Source organism: Eurosta solidaginis, chromosome 1 (assembly GCF_040869045.1).
Source record: "Eurosta solidaginis isolate ZX-2024a chromosome 1, ASM4086904v1, whole genome shotgun sequence".
Classification (NCBI taxonomy): Eukaryota; Metazoa; Arthropoda; class Insecta; order Diptera; family Tephritidae; genus Eurosta; species Eurosta solidaginis.
The window spans coordinates 210976755-210999610 of NC_090319.1; the positions used below are offsets into that span (position 1 = coordinate 210976755).

General features: G+C 40.4%; 1 long non-coding RNA gene and 1 pseudogene across 2 annotated transcripts; both read right to left on the reverse strand.

Moving 5' to 3' along the window:
• Positions 1 to 156: 156 nt before the first annotated feature.
• Positions 157 to 21921, reverse strand: LOC137237005 (uncharacterized). 2 transcript variants are annotated; one of them, XR_010948749.1, is made up of 4 exons: positions 13879 to 21921; positions 13320 to 13563; positions 1106 to 2280; positions 157 to 1040 (listed from the first exon to the last, which is right to left on the reverse strand). It is a non-coding gene; the product is annotated as an uncharacterized lncRNA (long non-coding RNA). The 2 variants fall into 2 exon arrangements; XR_010948748.1 differs by having other exon boundaries at positions 13320 to 21921.
• On the reverse strand, positions 3612 to 6505 carry LOC137238783 (uncharacterized; annotated as a pseudogene).
• Positions 21922 to 22856: the final 935 nt, after the last annotated feature.

Consider the following 22856-nt stretch of genomic DNA (forward strand, 5'->3'; position numbering starts at 1 on the left):
GCAGGCCACTTGTTGTGAAAACAAAGTTCACCACAAATCAAAAATAAATCTTTAGGACCACTTCGGCGACATCAACCCACGTAAAATAAATTATAAATCCCTAAAAGAAATTTGGTCACAAAACCTAATCACGCCCATGCAAATGTGACTAGGAATATAACCTATGACCGTAAAATGACTAGTCAAATGACGTGGAATGACTAAAGCACCAGTTTCGCGATTGGTCTGATAATTTTTCCCTTAATTGTATTGACGTCAACAACACGTACACGGTTATCAGAACCTGGATCTGTGTTGACGATTATCCCCATTCTCCACATGTTTGGTTGCAGGTTATCCTCTTTTATGACGACTAGGTCCCCGGGTGAACAAATGCGTGGTGGCAACGGCGCGCACCCACGAATTTGTTAAATAATAGTTAAGGCGAAAGAGGGGGAAGAAAATAAAAACACCCAAAGGATTTCGTATTAATAAAAAGAATTCACAAAGTGCTTTTATTTATATGAATACAACAAGTGTTAAGAAAAGGTTTAACAAATGTTGTGGAAAATGATATATGTATATATGATAATAATTTTGAAAAGTTGAACTTACGTGAACGGGCGATTACGTGTTCCTTTGCTGGCTGCTGGATTAAAAGAGGACGAGACTCTTTTCCACATGAGCCGATGAACCCACGATACAGCTCCTTCGTTGGGTTTCCCGGCAACAAAGTTGCTGTACCGCGGGCTCACAGCGGTAAAAATCTAAGACACATACGTACAACCACTCACACATGCCTGCGTGTATTAGTACAAGCATATGTAGGTGGCAGTAAACGGAGGAAAACAACTAAGGAAATTATGTTACGAGGGAGGGGAGATATATTTAGGCCTGTGGCCTAAACATACCGGCCCCCTTGCCGTAAGCAACAAAGAAAAAATTAAAAAAAGGGATGCCACGTGATCGCACGTCCAGTAAGGCGCTGTAACGAAAGAAGGCAGTGCAGATGCGGACTGCAAGCACTGCACGCCAGATGGTTGACCTCACGTTTCGCTCTCCTGTGGAAAGAGAAAAGAAGTTATTAGATATACGTACGTGGTTTTAAATTCCGTGCTGTAATTACTTAGTTCTAATGAAACGCTCCTATTTTTGGCAGGCTCCTGAGACTACCAGCCCGAATACGGTCGGTTGGGTCAGGAGACCGCCAACTGTTGTTGCTGGCGTTCCGCTCACCATCAGTTCGGCGTATAGATCAGCGCCGAGTGTAAGACGAACTGGCGATGAGCGGTAGAACTGCGGATCTGCAAGCCGCATAAATTCAAATGGAACGGCAACCTTTGCATCCACATTGGATGGCGGACTCAACCGATAGTGGCCGTTGACCACGGCGGCTTGGGTCGTGACACGAGTCGTTGACCCGAACTTGCCGCGCAGAATAAGGGTACATTGCCCTGGTCCTTGGCGCTCTAACTGCAAATCGCGTACCAGCTCTGCATCGACGATGGTGCTGGCGCCGCAGGGATCAATGATCGCACGTACCAAGTGTAGGTGCCCACGCGATTCGACGCGTACGATGGCCGTCGGCGCAATGGGCACGAAAGACCGCATGTTGGGCGCTGGAGTGGCTGGGAGCAGCCGGCCGGTTCGGAAGCCTTCCGGTGTACCACGCGATAGTGCTTGCATATTTTGGGCGTCAGAATGGTATGGCGTCGATTTATCTCGCCGCTGCTGTCTGCCGCGTTTGGATGACTTGGTCGGGCCTCCTTGGAGTCCAATGTCACGGTGCCGCCAGTTGTTTCGTTCGTTTCGACGTTTGTTTGCTTTCGCCGCGCTTCTTTCATGCTGTAACAGTCTTGTTGTCACCGTTTTACTTATTTCTTCCTCCGCCTTTGCTCTCTCCTCCTCCATTTCTTCCTCCTCCACCTGCTGAGCCCAGGATTTAGCCGTTCCCGATAGGTTGATTGACAACGCGTCGTCGGACGTGTTGTCGTCGCCATTTGTGGCTGTCTCGTCGCATACCGGCCGACGCTCATCTAAATGAAGCGTGGTGTGGTGCTTCTCTTGGCACCTCTTGCAGCGATACTTGCTGCTACACTTGTTTACCCGGTGGAAGGGTGACAGACAGTTCGGACAGTACTTATATAAAAGCACTGCCCGCAACCTCTCTTCTGGAGATTTTTTCCGATATTCGGGACAGATTCGTAGACTATGGTCCCTGCCGCAGAGCTGGCAAGCGACGTCGAAACGCGTTGCGCCTCCCTCTGACTTGGCCAGTAAAGTTTGGTAGCGGGTCATGATCTGAAAGAATATTGATATCATTGATCATACCCAAATTGAGGTTGGCGGAATGTTGTTTGGGTGGCGTAAGCCAAAAAAAATATTATCTCTCATATATTTTCGCAAGAAAAAAAAACATTTTGTTGAAATAAAAATTAAGAGCCATAAGTAAATACGAAGAAAAAACGGATATAGCACGCATCCATACGATGTGGCTGGTGCTTTAGCGCCTCTGGTACGTCCCTGCAAAAACGCTCTCGTCACTCCACGTCATTTGACTAGTCATTTTACCAGGTCATAGGTTATATTCCTAGTCACACTTGCATGGGCGTGATTGGGTTTTGTGACCAAATTTTGTAGGGATTTTATAATTTATTTTATGTGGGTAGCTGTCGCCGAAGTAGTCCTAAAGATTTATTTTGATTTGTGGTGAACTTTGTTTTCACAACAAGTGGCCTGCCACCACACGGAACGGTTTCAAACCTGGCTGAAAAGGTATTACAGAGCTGCACTTCCACCATTCAACACTATTTTTGACGTGTATTGTCGATAATGTTGGATTAAGTATTTTAAATCTCGACCAAATGAATGATTGGTCGAGATATGTAATACGCGACATGTGTGGCGTATTGTGCTTGATATGTCGTGCGGCATGTAATGCGTGACGTGTAGTGCGGCATGTAGTACGTGACGTGTAGTGCGCGAGATGATTGCTGCGCATGAGGCCTAATGTCGGTGTTGCCATGCATTGAATGTCAGAAGTAAGTCAGAAGTGTAGACATTTGACATTTGCTACAATTTTTTCAAATCCTGAATGGAAAAAAAAAATCATTGAGTTAAAACACGCGGTGGTGAGATATATATAATGCGTAATATATTTTTTTATTAGCGTGTGTTGTGCATATGTATGAGAAATATGTTAGACATGTTTAACTTTTGAGAACAACATATATTTATTTAAACAGTGCTCGAATCTTACACTTCCTTCATTAGAGAAATTTCACACACACGTGTTGTCTCACGAATCGTCGTTCAGCGGCTCTTTGGACTCTTCATCTCCCGTACTTGGGTACAAGCGCGGCAGGTTATTCTTTTCCAAACTAAAATGATCTTTGGTGGTTTTACGATATAGCGGATTTTCGAAATTTATAGAGGTGGGACGCCTGCTGCAATGGCGATAAACGACCCAAAGTATAACCCCTGTCACCAGCCCAAAGCCGGCGATCGAGCCAATTATCACAAATGCAAAATAATGGGTATCTGTTTGCGGTGAGATTATACTGCCTTTGACATTTGTTGCATTACCAGCCGGATGTTTGTCAACCTCTGTAGCAAATGTTTGCCCAGTTTCTGTTGTAGTTTGGTAAGTATCATTATTGTTGATGCTATTATTTGTAGGAACGTGGGTTTTTGCAGTTTTGGACTTCTTTGGTGAATTTCTGCGACGCGTTTTGGCGGCGCTAATATTGATTTGAAATTTGAATCTTCGACACACATCGTATAACAATTTCAGACCGGTAGGGCAGGCGTAAGAGATACGCGGGCTATGTGCGCTTGGCGAACACACAAACAGCATTATGATATACTAATAAATACTACAAAGAAACAAAAGGAAAGCGGCAACATTTGTCCATTCCAAGGCAACGCATTCATATCATATCATAATTGTGTGCAACTAGCAATGTTGGCCATTGCCTTCATTCCTACATAATAATACAATTGAGGTTTAAATCATATCAAATGTTAAAATACTTTATAAGAGAAGATACGCGTTTGCTACAAGCACACCGCATTGTTGAAAAAATAAATGCCATATGTTGTCATACAACGACATCGTACATAAATTTAATGTGGCATTCGTTGCGCTGCCCTGACATCTGCACCCGCTTGATCAATAAGATACATTGCAAAGTTGGCCGCCGTACCTATTGGAGCAGTGCTTGTACTCGCTACAGCGCCGCTGACTGGTGCTTTAATACCCATTGAGTACGTATGGGCCGCACTGTAACCAGTGGCAAGCCCCAATCAGTCTCCGATAGTAAGTTTAATATTGCATCCATATTCTCTTCGGGAATGTCATAAGCGTCAGCACGGAATGCCAAAAACTCATATAATTTAGTAGCACTCGTTTTGCGTACGTGCACATGAGCGAGTCCAATGAATATGACCAATTTAGATAGAACACGCTTGGAAAGATGTGGCACTTGCACCAACTGGCAATAGACATTTATGCTAGATATTAGTTTGTGGTTTTTTGTGTCCTTTTGTTTCGATGTTCAACAGGCGACAACTTCACCAAATGTATTCGAGTTGTCCAATAATACATCGTTAATGGTCCCTGAGCTTATTAAGATATCTAAAAGTTCAACATTGGATACGTGACCCGCTCATGCATGACATTCTCTTCGAAATTAGTAACCACCTCCTTACACACACGTGGCACTTCTGCGGGGTGTGTGCGTAGAAATTCGAATAATGCTGCCGAAGAATATTTTATTAAAGATTCAGTTAGCTGTCCAATGCTTGCGCTTATATAACCCATACGTATGTATATGCTCTTCCAACTTATTATTGGCACCCTTTAGATAAACATGAATAATTTCAGCATTTGCTTCTGAATGATCTTCAATGTTATAGAAGGCGCGACAAAGTTCGGCAAAAGCAGCTATGGCACGTTCACGTATAACTGCAGCTTTATTTAGCAAACACTTATCCACAATATATTGCCAAGAGTCAAGACTTGCGATCGATATCTCAATGCGTGCCATACTACAATTCTTAATGAAATCAGTACTACAAGTTTTCATTATTTCACCGCTCATACCACGATAGAGATCACGTTGAACATATTTTGGGATTAATTCATTGAATTCAGTTAATAGTTGATTTGAAAGCAATCTTTTTGCCTGCGCCACCCTGTTCTTCTGCCTTGTGATCCAATTCACTCAGCGCCGACGTTATCTCGTCCAAGTAAATCTCTTTAATATCGGCGCGTACCAAGTATTTCGCAGCTAAATATGTTGCATATTACTGCATGTATCATTTGTTGGCCGAATAAAGTTGACAAATATCAAAAATTCGTTCCATTTTAGATTTCGTTTGTGCGTGATTCATTAATATTTCAACATCATTTATGCCGTTCCCATCAGTAATTGCAGGGTGGCCTGCATCACTAGCAGTTGTGGTATAGGCGTCTAGACGTGACATATGGGATGGATTCAAAACCAGTATTGACATCCACAGTAATAACATATAACGCGTTTCTCAGTTATTATGTTGTCGGATTTTGGCGTTCGAGCAAATCCAATGCGAATTCCAAGTCAGTCAATTCGTGTGGCAAGAATTTTACCACCACTTTATATGTACGCACTTTGCTAAGCATATACACATATTTAAATGCAGTATGAATTGCATTTTCTTGTAATGCTTTATCGTGCACTTTTGCCAACAATCGCCCCAACAACAAATCCCAAATATGGATCAAGTAAATGAGGCTGCTCTTGATATCTGGACAAAACTTTCGTATATCTTTCGTAATTCCGTTCAGAGCCTGATACATCGCAGTACTTCATTGTATTGATCGTTTCAAGTACTTGATCCAATTCCGTAAACTGTTCCAGCGTATTTGAGGAAACTTCATCTTCCTTCAGTTCCTCGCATTGCAGCATTTTCACACTGAATTTATTTATCTATTCTGCCGAAAATTTTTGCTTAAAATTTTGTGTTTTTGAAACAGCCGGTTGCTGGATGTTTGTAAGATTTTTCGAGGTTTTATTTCCGCGATTTCGTATCCATTGGGTGCGCCGCGGTTCATCGGACGATACTTTCAAGAAAGAACCTGCGCTAAATAGTAGGCGCTGGTTGCAGGTCTGTCGTGACATTACTAGGGTAAATATGATTATTGATCGCAGAAATGGCGTTTCTCAAGATTTGTGAAAATTTCAGAGAGCGAAAAGAAGGGTTTTTGGGTGAGGGGTTTTAATGTTAACAAGTAAGGAAGGCTAAGTTCAGGTGTAACCGAACATTACATACTCAGCTGAGAGCTTTGGTCAGGACTCTTCGAAGCCCTTGATCCCAGGAGTGAGACTTGGACCCGCACTCCTGCGATGGTTGAAGTGTTACCAGCGTATTCAGCCGCGTCTTGCCGTAGCTGTTGAAAAGTTCTCCCAATTGCCTTCTTTGCATATTTTGTTCTTTTACACACTACATACATCGTATGTAATTATGTGTTAAAGTTATGCTTGTAGGTAAGGCGGTTTTCAGAGAAATTTGGTAATGTTGCTGTTTGTGTTCCATTTATGGAACTAGTTCCATTTATGGAACTACAACGAATTATCCAATGTTGTCTATTTGTATGAGTTAAGCGGTGATTGCCCGTATCGCTTTAAATGTATGAAAACATTCATGTGAAGCAATTCAATAATTCGTTCAATAATCTGGGAAAGCTTTTAAACAACGTGACATCCGGACGGACGAGGCTCAGTATACATAGGTAGTTCATTTTATTTAACTGTTGTAAAGAAATGTAAATAATACATTTGGATGCTCATTTAAGTGATCACAGTTGAAAAAAAATTATTTTACATTTAAGCCCAAGCGGTTGCGGGTGCAATGTGTCAGATATCGCAAACCCAAAAACCCGTTTGAGGAATTTGGCAATAGGCAGTTGAATTTTTATGATGATGAGAAAAGAAATGATTCAATTGTATTCGGCGGCAGATAGTGAATCTGTATTAGGGTGCGTTGGCCTCGTTCGGGGGAACGAGAGCTGGGTTATTTGTGTGTTGGCCTCGTTCGGGGTGAACGAGAGCTGGGTTTTTTTGGGATAAAGGAATATGGACTATTAAAGTTCATTTTCGTTTTCGTTGGGCGGAAGTAGTACCAATTTCGCTATTGGTCTCGTAATTTGTCCTTTGATTGTATTGACGTCAACAACACGTACACGGTTATCGGAACCTGGATGTGTGTTGACGACTCTCCCCATTTTCCACTCGTTCGGTTGTAGGTTATCCTCCTTGATGACGACTAGGTCCCCGGGTTTTAAGTTGGATTGTGGATGTTTCCATTTATACCTTTTCTGGATCTCGGTGAGATACTCCGATTTCCATCTTTTGCAAAAGGTCTGATGAAGGGCTTTCATCTTTTGCCATCGGTTTACAATGGAGGCAGGGTTTTCACTACAGTCGAGTTCAGGTGGAGCTAAAAGATGCCCACCTACGAGAAAATGGCCTGGAGTAAGCGGCTCCAGGTCGGAAGGGTCATTGGATGAGGGACTTAGAGGTCTCGAGTTGAGGCAGGCCTCAATTCGACATAAGAGGGTTGTAAACTCTTCGAGAGTATATTTATGATCGGACGCGATCTTTTTAAAGTGGGTCTTAAAACTTTTTACCCCCGCTTCCCACAAACCTCCCATGTGAGGAGCGCTTGGCGGTATAAAATGCCATTCTATAATGTGATGGCTATATTTAGTCAACGTTCCGTCCCTTGCTTCACGCAGAAATGCTTTAAACTCGGATCGTAAAGATCGAGAAGCTCCGACAAAGTTAGTACCATTGTCGGAGTAAACGTTTTCGGACAGCCTCGTCTGGATACGAATCTGGCGAATGCAGCTAGGAAGGACCCGGTACTAAGATCGTTTGTCGCTTCTAGATGGATGGCTTTCGTCGAAAAGCAGACGAACAGGCAAACATATCCTTTTGAAATTCGACATCCCCTCCCTCGGTAGGATTTTATATCGAATGGTCCCGCGAAATCTACCCCAGTGTTGGTAAAGGCCCTAGAAAAGGTGGTGCGCTCCTTCGGAAGGATCCCCATAAGTTGCGTTTGTGTCCGCTTCCTGTAAATAGTACAGACCTTGCAGTTGTGGATAACAGACCGTATCATTATTTTAACACGTGGGATCCAGTACTGAGTGCGGATATGACGTAGCATCAGCTGGCTCCCTCCATGCAGGGTGGTCTCGTGAGAGGATTGGACTATAAGTCTGGATAACCTGCAAGTATAAGGAAGAATAATGGGATGACTTTCATTATGGGACATGTCTTTCGATGCCCCAGTCCGCCCCCCAGTTCGAATGATGCCTTCTCCATCTATATATGGGTTCAGGGGTAAAATCTCACTCTTCCCATTTATTAGATTTCCTGACTTCAAGTTTGCGTACTCTTCTTGATAATGTTGCCTCTGGCATATTGTTATCAATCTTCGCGTTGTTTTTTCTATTTCGTCAGGAGCGATCGAATGAGAATTCCTTTTGAAGGAGGATTTAATTTTTGGGTGCGTATTCTGGAAAAACCGAAGAATATAGGATATAACCCGCAAAGCCCTTGGTAAATCGGAAAACCTATCTAGAATATCAAAGTTATTTTTCACCAAAGTTGCATGAACTTTCACCCTCTTTTCCTCCATATTCGTATTGTAATCTTCTTCTTGTGTTGGCCAATTTTCGTTGTCTTCTTGTAACCAAGAAGGTCCCTGCCACCACAAAGAATTGTTGATTAGGTCCGAAGCGTAGAGGCCTCTGCTCGCCAAATCTGCAGGATTTGACGCGAAGTCTACGTGCCGCCATACTTTGTCTCCTACTTTATCGATGATTTTAGTTATTCGATGTGCCCCGAACGTTGACCACGAAATGGTGGTTTTCGGAACCATGCCAGTACTATAGTCGAATCTGTCCAAAGGGTTACTTTACTGTTTGAAAGTTGCATATTTTCTATGGCCGACTCTATAATTTCTGCAAGTAGGACTTCGCCGCAGAGTTCCAGTCGTGGCAATGATATGGTTTTGACCGGGGCTACTCTCGTTTTGGCCATCAACAGGTTGGTGAACACTTGATCCTTTGTTTGTACCCTCAGGAAAACAGTGGCGGCATATGCTTTTTCCGAGGCATCGCTGAATCCATGTATTTCGACATTGTACTTCAATGTGTAGTGAACCCATCGCGGTAGGCGTATATCGTTGATCTTTTCGTAGTCCGTCATGAATGATTGCCACCGATGTAGAGTAGTTTCAGACACATCTTCATCCCAGCCTGTCCCTTCCAACCAAATATTTTGCATTATTATTTTGGCTACAATTACGACTGGTGCCAGCCAGCCAAGAGGGTTTTTGCGATCGCAGAAAGTATTGACCTTTTTGTTACGGCGTGGTTATTGTCAAAGGGTTTCGCTGTGAAGTAAAAGTAGTCGAAATGGGCGTTCCACCTGATACCGAGTGCTTTTACCATGCTGGTGTCTTCAAACTCAAGAAAATCCTCGCTTAATAGGTGTTGCTTCGGTATACCCTGTAGGATCTTCTTGCACATGGACGTCCATTTTCGCAATGGGAAACCTGCCGATTGCAATGCCAATGATATTTCGTCACTTGCCTTGATTGCAATTTCGATGCTGTGTCCACCGGCGAGTACGTCATCAACGTACATGCAATTTCGCAGTATATCTGCTGCCATTGGATGCGATGTCTCCACGTCATCAGCTAGTTGGTGCAGCGTTCGAATCGCAGGATACGGAGCACAATTAACCCCAAAGGTTACCGTTTTCAATTCATAAATGTTAATTGGGTTTTTGGGGCATTTGCGAAATATGATTCGCTGATATTTTGTTTGGTCTTCATTGACCCATATTTGGCGATACATTTTCTCTATGTCGCTGTTAAATACGTATTTGAACAGCCGCCAACGTAGTATAAGAATTCTCAGGTCGGATTGAAGAATCGGACCTTAAGGCATCATTCAGACTTTTGCCATTAGTGGTAGGACAAGATGCATTAAATACGACTCTCACTTTTGTCGTTGTACTTCCCTCCTTTATAACAGCATGGTGAGGTAGGAAGTAACAGTCATTTGAGTCTGGCGAAATATTGCCTATTTGTTTCATGTGCCCTAAAGTTTCATATTCGGATACAACTCTATTGTATTCCCTTTGAAGGACTGGGTTTTTCGCAAGTCGTGTCTCGTTGCGATAGAATTGAGAGCACGCACTTCTTAATGAGGGGCCTAAGTTAAACTCTTTCCTAAAGGGTAAGGAGACTACGTATTTGCCATCGTTGTTCCAAACTGTTGTGGATTTGTATAGCTCCTCGCAGTAAGTGTCATCGTTATTGATGCTCCTTTTCTTTGGAATTTCCTCTATCTCCCAAAAAGCCGCCAATTGTTTATCTAAAGTGACCTCATTGAAATATGAAACTAGGGTCTTATTTGTATCAACCGCATCTGTCCGGCCTGTCAAAATCCAGCCGAACGCCGTTTCCTGTGCTATTAATGTGTTTAGCACGTCCTTCCTGATACCGCCTAGCATAATTTGGGGGTATATGTCTCCGCCCAGAATTAAGTCGACTGGCTCATTGACAAAGAATCTTTTGTCAGCCAGTACTAAGTCAGGGAATGCTTGCCTAGTCATTGCGTTTATTTGGAAGATTCCCTGTTAATTGTGGTAAAACCAGCATGATCGTATTGATCTCGATTAATGGGTCTGTTGGTGACCGCAATTGTATGTTGCACGCTTCTTTTACTTGTACAGACATTGTATTACTGATGCCCGAAACTTGGGCATGCAGGCGTTTGGATGGCAGATTAATTCTGCGCTTTAGTTTCTCGGTAATGAATGAACATTCAGATCCCGAGTCTATTAGGGCTCTCGCCGAATAGTCAACACCATTAAAACGAATATTGACCTGAGCTGTCCCTAGTCATACCCCTTTATTTGTGTTTGCGAAACATGAGTTCACATTATTAATCGGAGCGTTTTCTCTTTCAGCATTGCGTCGTATTTGAGCTTCCCGTGAGGTAGATGCTCCGATAGTGTCAGGAGTATTTGTTGGTTTTGGCTTATTCGAAATATGAAGCAGCGTATGATGTCTTAAATGACATGTGGCACAGTTCATTTGACTGGTGCACTTTGTCAACGAATGGCCAGCAGAAAGGCAGTTTATACACCCACGGCTGCTCTTAATTTGTTCAAACCGTTTATTGGGTGTTAACCGTAAGAACTTTCCACACTTTGAAATTCGATGTGCAGGACTTTTGCACATCTTACACGTAGGTTTGGCTACTGTTGCACTTGCCTGGTAGGACCCTAAGCGTTTCGACGATGTATCTGCCGAGGAACGAGAAGCATGTGGCTTAGAGGGTTTTGAAACCGTATACCCTCTTATATCTACGACAGTTTCCAACGTTTGGAATCTGCTGGATAAGAATTTATCCATATCTGCCCATTTTGAAATTTCTGTTTTATTTTCTATGGTTTGTTCCCATAGAGCCAGTGTGGTTTCTGGAAGTTTTGTGGAGCACAAATACGTTAGAATTGCATCCCAGTTTGATATGTCAATCTTGTGACATTGAAGCGCTGAAATACAATTGTTTATTTCACGTTGCAGTTTTTTAATGGAGCTACCGCATTCGCTCTCAACTGCTTTTAAACTAAAAAGAATTTTTAATTGGGCATTGACCAAGATACGTTTGTTTTCGTATCGGTCACATAAATTTTTCCACGCTGTATCGAAACCGTCTGTTGTTAAGGAACACCGTTCCACTATCTCTTTGGCCTCCCCTTGAGTTTTTTGCCTTAAATAGTATAGTTTTTGCACTGCATGGAGTTTACTATTATTAATATATATGGCAATGAACATGTCCCTAAAAGACGGCCATGAAATATAGTCACCTTTGAAAATATCCGTATCACATGCTGGCAGGCGCACATGATATTCCATATTATCTGAGACATCTACTTTCTTATCTTTCTTTTCAAAATTTTCCAAAAGCTCAGCTATTGCCGCCTGACACTTTAGGAAGCTGAAATAGCACATTTTATGCTTCTTCTTGATACCCGATAAGTCCTTTGAATCAAGCTGTGATGAACCTAAGAGCTTTTCGTATGTCACCTTCGTAGCTTCCCACAGAGTTTTTAACTCATCCCTTTGGTATATTAGGGAGTGTTTACTGTGTTGTGAAGGTGACATGTCGTTGAAGTCATTTTCATACTCCGTCACTGCATCTGCTTGGCGTGTATAGGTCTCCATTGTAGATAAAAATAAAAACCCAAAAGTTTATACAGAAATTGCCTTTGCAGAGAGTTGTGAGTGAAAATGTCGCCAAAGGACAGAACTTGGAAGTGATAATGTGACAAGTGAAAGGATTTGGTGTATGCGTATGTATGCACAAATTTACCAATTGATTGTGTAAGCCGGTAAGTTATGGCTAACGTGAAAAGGACTGTACAGAGGCTTATGTGCCAAGTGGGATAAGTACAATTTCGTGGTGACAACGGCGCGCACCCACGTAAATGTTAAGGAATGTGCTAATGCAGATTTGCTACTGAATTGTCTAAGCCAATAAGTAATGGCTAGTGCAAAAATGGTGTTAGTGGAAAAAGAAAAAATATATGTACGCTTGTTATGGACTTTTTGGTAATTTAACCAAGGAATGTGAACTTTTATATAACCAAATTAGATCAGTCAAAACTGATTTGTATATTGCCGCAAGTGAGAATAATAATTCTTCAGTTTTTTAAATAATTGTGCCAGGAATAAGGCTATTGGCCACCCAAACAACAACAACAATATGTGTGTATTACACTAAGTGCACTTTGTGCTATAGCAACAAACTAAATTGCGATCGTATTGCCCTTTTAAATAAGCGCAAGTGATTTTTATGTGGAAAATGTGTTTAATTGAGTGTGCGCGCAAATTAAATTAAATTTTTCGGTTAAATACCTTAACAAATCAAAATTTAATTATTTGAATATATATATATTTTTTTTCTCTATGAAAATTATGCAAAGGCGAAAGTAAAACAATGGCGCTAAGCGGTGTTTAGGTTATGTTAACCTTTTGGAGCTACCTTGAGCTGTGTCCGGAAAATCTTACCGCTGGTGGGGGATTATTCCGGATAGTCACAAGGCGTGATGCACAAACTTTAAGTAACTGCGTTAAGCGCTTTTTTTTCTATTTTTGCACGAAATATAAATTTTTCACTTAACACTCACTTGCACTTTTTTGATGGGAAAAACCAATTTATAATTTAATTTGAAAAATTTGTTAACAACAAAAAAAAAAACACTACCTCGTACCTTTTAATTCGTTGATCCGGAGTACTCGAAAGTGAATAAAATTTTGTTGTTGGATGTTTCCAAAAGGTACCACCAAAAATGTATCAGTTGTTGTATATTGGCTGTTGTTGTTGTTTTGAATATAAAATCGCTGGTATCACCAAGAAAGTTGTATCACCATGGACAATTGCTGATATTTGCTGTTGAAATTTTTGGTTTTTCCTGTGTATTCTCACGAGTTTGGTATGCTTCCTTGCTTTAATGCCTAGAGAGTTGAGTCGACTGTAATTGTGTGACTGGTTCTCTTTACCGGCGCGGTAAGGACCATGAACAAATGCGTGGTGGCAACAGCGCGCACCCACGTATTTGTTAAATAATAGTTAAGGCGAAAAAAGGGGAGGAAAATAAAAACACCAGAAAGATTTCGTATTAATAAAAAAAGGAATTCACAGTGTTGTTTTATTCAATGTATGTAAATACAACAAGTGTTAAGGAAGATTTTAACAGATGTTGTGAAAATGAAAATAGTAAATATATTTTCGGAAATTTTTAAATATACTTTATGAAATTGACAACTTACGTGAACGTGTGATTACGTGTTCCTTTGCTGGCTGCTGGATTAAAAGAGGACGAGCCTCTTTGCGACATGAGCCGATGAACCCGAGATACAGCTCCTTCGTTGGGTTTCCCGGCAACAAAGTTGCTATACCGCGGGCTCACAGCGGTAAAAATCTAAGATACATGCGTACTACCACTCACACATGCCTGTGTGTATTAGTGATCACAAGCATATGTGGGTGGTAGTAAACGAAGGAAAGAAGAACATTATGTTACGAGGGAGGGGAGATATATTTAGGCCTGTGGCCTAAACACCATGTTATGCGAATGAAAGATGATGCTCCGGCCAAGAAAGTGTTTCTATCGGAACCCGTCTATGGAAGCAGAGGTAGAGGGCGGCCCCCACTCCGTTGGAAGGACCAGGTGGAAAACGATTTAAACTCCCTTGGAGTGACCAATTGGCGCCGGTTGGCGGAGCGAAGGAGCGACTGGCGCGCCTTGTTGGACGGCCATAACCGTTTAGACGGTTAAGCGCCAATTATGTAAGTAAGTAAGTCGAATTAATTAATTAAACCTTTTTTAAAATTAATTTAAACTTTATAATCAGCAATTTTTTACACATTTATAGAAAAAACAAGTTTTCAACCAAGGATTACATTGAACAAATTTTGACCTTCTGGAGCGACATCCCGAAGTTGGACGAGGCAAGGCGTAGTTCCGATGCTGAACTAAGTTGAGTTGTAAACCGTAATAGGGGCAAAAGAGTGTTTTTTTTTTCTTTTTTCGCTGCAAAATTTTTTATAATAATATCAAAATTTAACTGTCTTAACGGATTCAACAAAAACCATGGCAAGTCCTAAAACTCGCTCTTTAGATGAACACGATCTATGAAATTTTTTATTTCTTGAAAGGACGCTGAAGGAACGTCTGCACTAGTACAGTGACAGGTATAGTGCAAAAGATACGTAAAGAAACACAAATGTTGGGGAAAATTGTATACAAATTTTGAACATAGATGGTGTCTAACAATTCCAATGGTGACAGACCTTTATCAAAATTTGCTTTGTAAACGTGTTTCAAGTGAATTATTTCATATTCTAAGCTTTGAGAAATGTCCGACTTGTATTTTTCGACAAATTTTGCTGCGCTCGCCCGAACCGTAGTTCCATCCATGTCTTCAAATCGCCACAAAAAGGAAAACGTTTCGTTCATATTTCTCATGGCTGCAAATCGTTCTGTAATGTCAGTGATTACCGAATCAACGATAACCAGGAATGTATTGTTTTTAAAATCAGACTCTGAATCATCCGTAATCATCTCATTTAAATTATCTTCAGAACGTCTTTTGGGTTTTCTCTTTCGAATGTCCGGAAACTTTGGCGAGATGTTCAATTGAATAGCAACTGTTTTGCATTTCTTTAAAATTGTTTCCCCTTGGTTCCTGATCAACTTCAAATAAGCTAATAAGGCATCTAGATGTCGGACCTCAACATCTATGGTGGCGTCTCTAGCTTGGAGGACCACGTTTCTTTCATTAATGGTAGTCAGTATTTGGAACCATTTTGAGGACAGCAAGATACATTCGAACTTGTTGATGTAGTAGAGAATGCCGGTAACATCTCCGTATGCTTGCGCAGTCAAATTTGGCTTTTGTCGGACAAATTATGAAAGGAGCTCGGTACATTTTTTTTGAGGATGTCCCATCGTTGTGGACTGCTGCTGAAAATAGTAAAACATTTTTGTACAAAAATTTTTTCCGAAGAAAGTAATTGCAGCCGTACAACATTCTGCAGCATCAACATCACATCAATTGAGACTGTGGTTTGCACAAGGCGAGTAATCAACATTCGAGTTTTTGTAGAGAATGTGACGTAGTGCTCCGTTGAAAGCTCCTTTCATATTGACGCCGTTATCGTTCCCTTGTGCACGATAATTTTTTTATGGGATTTCATGTTTCCCTAGAGTATGGCAATTAGATCAACGATTTTCTAACCAGTTTTTTGGTTACAATTCACGAAAGCCAAAAACCGTTCTTGAATTGTAAAATTTGTTGCTTTCGAATTGAAATGGAGTTAGCGCAAAATGAACGTAGTCAACGTTACTAGAATCAGGAATAGCATCAACGATAATAGCAAAATACTTGGTTCTCTTGCCTTGATCTAATATAGTTCCCTCACGTGCTTTGCACAAATTTCTATAAACTCGTTTTGAATGTCTGGGGAAAATAGTGAACTTGTAAACGTTTGTGCTGCTGTTGTGAAATCCTAACTTTCTCCAAATGATATGTCTCTATATAAAATTTGTATCCACTTTTGAGTTTCAGTGATTAGCTGGTCATTGATAAGTGTATCAATTGTAGCCTCCTTTTGAATTAGATTTTGTAAAGATCGCCATTGAATATAACATTTAATGTGATCTTGAGTATTTTCGTGCGATGGCAGTTTATCGTATAGCTTCTTCCATACCTGGAATTTCGAATATCCGCAGAACAAATTTTAGGTCGAATTAAAGTACTGGTGCTTAATTGACGACATGGTAGGCAACAAAAAACATTACCACTGGCACTCCACTTTAACCAGTCACGCTCCACTTTCTCTCCATTTGGCAAGACTCTGTTTAACAACGAGGTAGGAAATACCTGGTCATGATAATCAGATGGAATAATAAGAGGACACTTTTGATGACCTCGACGAATTACTTCGTTGACTTCTTCAGATCGCAAAAACTCATTATTTACGGTATCGATATCGAAGTCGTTTAAATAATCTGGACTTTGATACAGAGTTGGTGGTATTGTTAGAAGACTTTTTGGAGATGAACCATCATCAGTGTCACCACGAAAACTTTACGATTTCGGATTCATGTAAACACATTTTTGTTTGTTGTTTTTATTGTCTCCTCAGGGCCAGGCAAACAATCATTATCAATATTCGTTGCTTTTGAAATTCGGCTTAAAATTTGTACACGGAACAACTAAAGACTCTCCGGAAATAAAAAAAAATGTCTTAGTACCTCTAAATCGCGGGCCACCTGAGAAACACATTTTTGTTTGATGTTTTTATTGTCTCCTCAGGCTCAGGCAAAAAATCATTATCAATATTCGTTGCTTTTGCAATTCGGCTTAAAATTTGCACATAGAACAACTAAAGACTCTCCTGAAAAAAAAACCTGAGAAACCCCGGGCTCGGGGGGGAGGGGGAGGGGATCTCCCCCCTCTCGTCGGGCCTGCTCGTATACGTCTTAATATGCAGAATACCATCGAGCACATCATCAGGCGATAGGGAAAGTGATCCAAAATTAATTGGTGAATTGGTATCTGGGAAATAGTTGTCATCGAGCGGCTAAGATGATGACTCGAAATTAGAGCTCTCTTGCGGGGAGGATGCACTGGTTCCATTGAAGAACACATCCGATGGTATGCTAAAACACATTCTTTTGGATTTAACAAAACGCCAAAAAGACTTTGGATTTTTCTTGATGTCAGATTCAAAATTATGAACATAATCTCGGTATAAGTCCTTATTTAGGGATTTAAACTCTTTGTGATAGCGGTGAAATTTTTCTTTATGAGAAACAGAGTTAGAAGACTTGTAGGTACTTTTTCTAAAATTTGTTTCTTAGATTCTTTTACCTCTTTAATTTCGCTGTATACCATGGTATCCTATGGCATTTCTTCCCAAAAACTGGAACATGTTTTGAACAGAATGTTTGAATTCTATTTCTAAATACTTCAAAGCATTCCTCAGCATTGATATTAGCAAGTAAGGAGTCCCAATCTAAGGCAGCTATATCCAAATTAACATTATGCAAGTTTCCACGTTTGAAATTGAAACTTGAACAATCACTTTTAAGCGAAACTTCTCTAAAATTATAGAACTCAATAAGTATAATAAGAGGAATATTATGAATGGTAGTCTTAGAAATAGGATCCAAACATTCGGTTATAGAAAAATTTATATTATCATTAACGAAAATAAGATCAAGATATCTAGAAAGACTATTGGAAAAATGGTTAACCTGAGAAAAATCTAAGCTTGCCATGTTGTCGACTACGTAAGACTCTGGAAAACTAATAACAGTTTTTGGAAAGAAATTAAAGTTGTTTTCACAGGAAATCCACTCTAAATTACTTAAATTAAAATCACCCGGAATGCAGAAATTACAATTAGGATTCTTAGAAACTAAGTCTACAATGTTGTCCACGTGCATTTTCTAGATGGCGTTAGCGCTTGCCGGTGGTATGTAGGAAGCACAGATTAGGAGATCAGACGCACCACGTACACTGATACAAGGCTGATCAAGAAGAGAATCCCCATTATCCAATGGAACAACGGAGGCTCGATACCTCCTACTGACAGCAACCAAAATGCCGCCACCTCTTAACAGACCAGTTTTTTTACGGTCTCGATCCTTGCGGAAGACATTATAAATATTGGAATCAAAGTATTCATTATCGTAAAAGTCAGAGTTCAGCCAGGTCTCAACAAGTACAAAAACATCGTATTCCAAGTAAGCGCTGAAATTAAAAATGCCTTTAGATTTTGTCCTGATGCCAGAGACATTCTGGAAGTAGATTTGGATATTGTTCGCAACCAACTTATTGTCAGCATTTAAGTGTGAACTGGCTGAGGCACGGCGATGTTTATAAAAGGGCGAATCTTAACTTTCACTGGCCAGATACATGGATTTAAAACTGTATCGTATAGACCCTCAGATACACCTAATTTAAAGTTGATTTTCCGCAGATCTGAGACGTGGTATCCTTTTTTACCAAACAGAAGAAAGCCAGGTATTTTTTATCAATACTAGCTTGTGTGGACACGTACGATAAGATGTCGGCAGTAGTAACATTAGAAGAAAACGATGATAAGTGTAGCCATTTCATGATAGAAACTACACTTAGCTCAATACTGGTATTAGAGCCGATGAATAGGGGTGGGCTAAGTTTCTTACGTAAAGTTTTAGAAGCAGTATTCAAATCAGGCATGCCACCTTTATTTGATGATTCCAAATCAGATCGCACAGGTGAAACAGCAGGCTGTAGGGTAAGCTGAGGGGCAGTAATACTGGCATAACTTTTTTTGGCTTGTTTATTTATATTGACACTGCCAGCAAGTCCAGCAGTAGGATAGCAAGTATCACTACTTAGCCATATTTTGGCATGTTTGTTGTTAGCAGAGCCAGCGTTCGCAGTAGCAGGAGCTGTTTAAACGGCAGCTGATAATGACTTCGAACTAGGCGCATTGGCATTGAGATCATTTGCATTTTAACAATTATACGTACCAATAGACGTAGCATTGGCCGTAGCAGCATCCGAACAAGAAGGAGAAGGCAGAAAAGAGATTAAACTGTCAGCATCGTTGTTGGCAGCCGAAAATTGGTGATGAGCGTTCGTGATATTACAACAGCGTGGCTTATTTACATCTGAAGTAAGCTTAGATAGTGCATTGTTTTTATCAGAAAGAACACGAGCATTGTCTTCCCTAAGAGCAGTAATTTCTTTAATGATAGTAACGGAATGTATTTTGCAGTTGTTTTCACACTCAATAGAATGGCTTGTTGATGCATTGTTGTTGGTAGCGGAAAATAATGGAGGCGAACGAATTGATTTACGACGTTCAGACAAACAAGACTTGAGAAAGAATTGTCTATTAGAATTTAAGAGGAAATCCGCATCATCGGAAGATAAGTCAACGCACTCCAAATATAAATACTCTTTGCATTGAGCACAAGATATTTTTGGTTTACCGCGGTCAACTTTATGCCCGCACACACGGCATCACACAAATATATATTATTTATTAATGTTTATTAAAGTAAAATCCACAAATTTAAATTCAATATCAATATTTTAAAATGAAAATGGCCTTTCGATGTAAGAAAACCAAATAAATAGGTACTTTTACATATTAAAACTCAAAAACCAGTGCAAAATTCGTAAAAAACCCGAAAAAAGAGCAGAGCGAGAAAATGACGTCCGCACCCCTCGACTGCTCAATTATCCTGCGGATACTTCACTTCATGTTCATTCGCTTTTTCTTGGGGATACTTTACCTTCCGATGGGATAGTTTTTTCATGTGGAAGTTCCCACTGCGTGTTCAATACTTTTTTCACTACAGAACCGTTCACTTAATCATTAGTTTTCAGATAGTTCTTTTTCGCGGCCACCCTGTGTTAAGGCGAATGAGAATATTCAGGTTTTGTAACTATATCTCTGCTGATGTTTCTGTACGAATTATATAGTATTTTCATGCTGAACAATATTGCTGGGTAACCATATGCGTGTGTATATGTGAGCACTACTTCGGCGGATTATTACATGTGTTTATGAGTATCTCTCCGTTGCCTTGTATGTATGTGTGTAGATGCTGATTGATTTGCTTGCGTACATACGAGTGGCTGCTTAGTATCGGCTTAGTGATGGTAGTATCGCTTAGTGATATTAATATTCATCACACTGCCCTCCACCTAAGTCGATCGTTCCGATCAGACAAATTTCCTGATCTAAATGCTGCCAGCCTTTCCAAATGAACCACTTTAATTTTGGTTCGCTGTTTGCCAATGGTTTGTATTCGATAAACTACATCATTGATCCATTTTACAACTTTGTATGTGCCTTCCCAATTACACTGCAATTTCGGGGACAAACCTTTTTTCCCTTCCCGAAAACCGTCAAAATTAATTGCTTTATCGTATCTGGCTTTCATCTTGTCACTCATAATCTTCGTTCGTTGCCTTACAAGATCGTGTATTTCTCTCATCTCTTCTTCCAAGACACCAGTGGATTTCTTGGTATTTCTCTCCGCATCGGCATCTATCCCAAACTTCAAATCAGCTGGCAGTCGAAGGTCATTTCCAAAAATTACCTTTGCGGGAGTTTGGCCCGTTGTCTCATGCACTTCCGATCGGTAAGCCATCAAGAATAATGATATGTGTGTATCCCACTCTTTATGGAACTTGTCGACTACTTTCCTTAAGTGCCCCTCAAATTTTCTATTGAATCGTTCCACTATACCATCGGACTGAGGATGCAATGCAGTTGTCCATGTTTCTCGAATGCCCAATTTCTTACATATTTCTTGACACACCACTGATTCGAAATTCCTGCCTTGCTCAGAATGTAACTCCATTGGTACACCATACCTTGCAACCCAATCGTTTGTAACCACTTCTGCTACTGTTTCCGCTTCTTGATTTGGGATTGGGTATACCTCTGGCCATTTACTGAAATAATCCATAACCACCAGTACGTACTTGTTTCCACAGGTGCTAGTAGAAAATGGACCTGCGACATAAATGGCGATCCTTTCAAATGGTGAACCTGAAATATACTGCTTCGTCTGGTCATGACTTCGTATTTTGGGCCCTTTGGCTCTGCTGCAAACCTCGTAGTTGGCAATCCACTCGGCGACCGATTGACGGCAACCAACCCAATAGAATCTTTCTTAATTATCTCGCGCGTCTTCGTGATTCCAAGCTGACCTCGGCTTTGACCATTATGAAGCTCGCTGAGTACGTCAGTAATCCTTTTCTTGGGAACAGCTATCAGTTTTTTCTTGCATTGACCATCCTCACTCTCCCATACTGGATGCAAGCAACCGCATATCAATTCAAAACTATTCCACTGTGCCCAAAATGACTTCGCAATGGGACTCTCTGCTGACATCTCCTCTCTATTTGGTCTTTCGTTTCGTTCGAGCCCTTGCATAATATGTGACAGATCTGTATCTTCTAGCTGACACTTCCTCTTGGATGTTACTGTCGACGGTTGTGCAGATATTGCAGCTAATATCATGTTCAAGTGCGTGTTCGCCATTGTCTGAGGTGTTTCATTTTTCTCCTCCAATTTTGTTGTCTCATCGCCATTAAGATGAAAGACATACTCTTCCCCGTTATTCCTTCTAATTTCATTGCCTCTCGTAGTCGTGCCTGAAGTTCGAGTTTATTGCCGGTTGTATGCAATCCACGGCTCTCCACCTCCTTCTTCAGTTGTTGGATGTTCAATTCACTGCACTTTGCCATGTCCTTGTTGTACACTGCAACTCTGGAATTTATTCAACAATCCCACTTCTGACACCAATTGTTCGAATCGCTAAATTGTCGAATAAATAACTTCAATATTCAGTAATGCAAAATGATCTTTATTAGATGATTTTGGGTGTACTGCAATTATACTTCACAATTATACTTCACTTCGCAACTGATAGCGTGTTTAAATCAAACTGGTTACTGACTACTCATCTTGCTCTGCTTTTATACTCTCTGCTTCTTTGTCCGCATATTTCTCCAAATGTCTAGACGTTTCTCCTACTAGAATCTTCTACTTGGTTACCAGCTATATGCGTGTGTATTTGTAGTTTATAGCCGCTCGCATAGCCATAATCGTGTGTATATGTGAGTATTACTTCGGCTGATGATTACATGTGTTTAGGAGTATCTCTCCGTTGCCTTGTATGTATGTGTGTAGATGATGATTGATTTGTTTACGTACATACGAATGGCAGCTTAGTATCGGCTTAGTGATGGTAATATCGCTTAGTGATACTAATATTCGTCACAATATGTTTAATATTCATTTCATCTTGTTTGAATATAATAATCATGTTTGCATTATCACGAATTAAATGCTTTGGAATTTTTGTATATGTTTGACATAAGTAAGAACAATCGATATACTTATGTCTTCCCATACAAAAATACTCTCTGATATTATTTTGTTTATCACAGATTACGTCATCGAATATAATTATGGAATTCGGTTTTGCTTTAGCTGGACTTATGACCTTTCATTTTCTGAGAACGTTAAAATCCTTATTCCTTTTATTGGATAAATTAATTTCTTCAAATAACAATACTTTGGTTGATAGAGATAGAGGTTTTGAATAAACGTATATATTCTTAAATGAAAGTCTATTAGGACTTTCTATTAAGCTAAGCTTAATATTGGTCTTTCCACCGTTTGATGGTCCAACCAAAAGAGCACGTATTGAATTTGGTAG